The following is a 3,032-nucleotide window of genomic DNA, read 5'->3' as shown; positions in this document are numbered from 1 at the left end:
TTCCTTGAGTAGTGAAATAAATACGAGAATTACTTGGCATTTCTTTTGCGTATTTCTCATAAGTTTTTTTTTTTAATTTTAGAACGTCAGCGGAATATTTTCAGCGACTAGGGTCAACTTGAAATATAATCGTCGGAAACCAGCAAAATTTTCGATAAACACAAGAGAAAAATGAAAGATCGACCCCTGTAAAGATGAACGATACAGTCAATGACAAATTACTACTAAAGAAACTAATTCACGGAATAAAAAAATTCGCTGCGGACAGGATTCGAACCTGCGCGGGCAATGCCCATTGGATTTCAAGTCCAACTCCTTAACCACTCGGACACCACAGCTGATGCAGGAGGTGGTGAAAATTGTGGTATATAAATTGTGTAGATTGATGTTAGTAAATATGGTCGTGTGTGGTTTACTATATAACCATAGGTAATCACCTAGCAATCCTTTCATATGCAATGGGTGCATAGCGTGTCCCTCGAAATCAATAATGGCATCTTAAGCAGGACCGGGCGAGCGACTCGTTGCGTTCGAATTTTAGCGTTCCACAGGCATTTTAATGTTTCATTTTCGAAAAACGCGTTCTTTTTATTATATATGTTGAAATTGGCCTCATATAAATAACCTTACATCTATTAATCTCATTTATCGCCTCATTTAATAAATTTTCTTTTCATTTTTAGGTAAGGAGCACCTATCATCCCACGTCAGGGTGGTGAATCAACTCGATGCGCCCATTGCAACATGGATAAAGCTAAGGATGGAGAATCATTCTATTTATTCTAATTATCTTCTGAGAAAATATCTACTGGATCGATTTTTAGGCATTATTGTCGTGGGTAGATGACCGAATTGGTCATGTGGAAAAAAATAATTGTGCTCCATCTTAGTTAATCTTTGAAAATTATTGACCTTGCTATTAATAAAAATTTTTGGCCTTAAATGGTCCAGTACGTGTGTCTTACCCCGCTAAGTTATTGATATCTTTCTAAGTGAGTGATATACCGGAGCCTTGAGAACAACTGAATGTAAATGATTAATTACAGACATTTCCGTGGGTAACGGAAAATATATTAATATTTCATGATGGTTATAGAAATTTAGAAAGTTAAATGTCGATTGTTTTGATTGATTTAGAATGGTGTCTGCCATAATAGTTACTTAAACATGCATCGGTAATTGTCAGTAATTTTGTTCCCGCTGTAGGAATCTTTTAGCGTTTGGCCTTATCTCCGCTTGGCGCTGTTCTCGGCTATTTTCAAGAAAGGGCTCGTATGCCACTGCCATCTGGTGGGGAAACTGTAACTGGTTGAAATGCAAAGATTCTTCTTCAGAAGCGCGGTCATTTATTCAAACCGGCGCGGCGCCAATATTTATTTCGTTAGGTTTTGAATTGTTCTTGTTTAATCGGTATTCCTCGCAAATACTTAACTATTGGATCATTTATTTTATATTCTTGACATATCTTAAAATAATTGTTAAAGATAAGTTATAAGGTTGCTCGCAAGTTTAGCTACTGTGTCGCCTTTTTTGTGATAGTGTACCGAAATCTAAGCCGCAAACAGACATCGTTTGGCCTTGAGACTTATTTACTGTTATTGCGAATACTAAAATAATTGGAAAATGAATCCATTTGAATAAAAATTGACACATCCGTCGGAATAATAGGGATTCGTGGCAGGTAAACATGATTTCCGTAGAAATTTCCATTCAAAATATTCGACGAGGTTTTTCATCATTATTTTAATGACTAATCGCGTGCCATTGCACAGCCGTGGTGGGTTCAAGTTACAAAGCATATTTAACTGGATACCCAACGTTGTTGGAAACGGTGCGATGATATGTCTGGCAAATCCAGTAAATTCAAAAACTCAGGTGGATAATTTAAAGCTTCGTTCGTATTTTAAACTGTATCAATGGAAGAGATGTCAAACTACATTAACAATACTGACGTTCGTCAGGGGGAAAGTAAGCCAAATACGCTAAAATTTCAGCATTTTTATGCATTGTTTTTCAAATTTTACCGTAAATCACGTGGAAAATGAAAATTGATTGCAAGAATAACAATGTGCATTTTATTTTATTTTCAATGGTATATTTTTCAACTAATGTGATCATTATCGCTATTTCAAATATGCGAAAGAAAAAAGGACTGCAGGCATTAATAACCAACTGTACATGTATTTCTTATGGAAATGATTTAGGGCCCAAGTAGGGGCCTCATGGGCCCTGTGAAATAATGAAAAATAGTTTACATCCTATTCTCAGACCTACTGAATATACACACACAATTTCATCGGAATCGGTGCAGCCGTTTCGGAGGATCGTGGTTACAAGAAACTGTGACACGAGAATAGGGTAGTTTCCTTCATCAAAGAAAACGAAAGGCATTGATTGCGAGTTACCCACCATTAGTGTATTCATAATATACAAATTATTTGGTTTTTGAAATCCCAGTTTAGACAAATGGCAATGGTCAATTTTAACCTCATTTGAAAAAGGCCAGATCGGCGGCCATGCAATGCCACTCCACGTGACGTCACAGGGACCTAGTTTCTATACGAGTAGGAGGGAGTTTTACATCGTCTGAGATTACCAATGCATGAGGCATAGAGCTCAGGGAAACATATCTTAATAATCACCTATTAAAACTGGCCATGGTCGGAAAGTTCCCTTCGTTTGATAAGGTATTATTAATCCATAATTAAGCCAAGCGCTACCTGCTAGCAGCCTGCATCAGCAGCCTGCGCCTGGCGGCGCATATGTCCTCGCCCCAAGGTCACCTCACTTTGCGGCAGCGGGAACCAGAACGACGTCACACGGGCTTTTTCCCGGCATTCATACTTTTCACTTTTCATTTAATCGCGAATAATAGGTATCGTCATTTTAAAATCTAAAAGCGTGAAAGGCGTACTCTAGGAGTAGTAATCTTTCTATTTAGGAAATAAAAAATAATAGGAAACCACCCTTTTTTACATATTAGATAGATTATTATTTTGTGGTCGTTTCGTGGTGTTGATTTAATTTCGTAA

General features: G+C 37.3%; 1 non-coding gene across 1 annotated transcript; it reads right to left on the bottom strand.

The window, feature by feature from the left end:
* Positions 1-256: 256 nt before the first annotated feature.
* Trnas-uga lies at positions 257-338 on the bottom strand. The gene has a single exon. It is a non-coding gene; the product is annotated as a tRNA-Ser (tRNA).
* Between the last annotated feature and the right edge of the window lie 2,694 nt (positions 339-3,032).

The sequence above is a fragment of the Ischnura elegans genome, chromosome 3, assembly GCF_921293095.1.
Source record: "Ischnura elegans chromosome 3, ioIscEleg1.1, whole genome shotgun sequence".
Taxonomy (NCBI): domain Eukaryota; kingdom Metazoa; phylum Arthropoda; class Insecta; order Odonata; family Coenagrionidae; genus Ischnura; species Ischnura elegans.
This window is presented reverse-complemented; position numbering and strand designations above follow the sequence as displayed.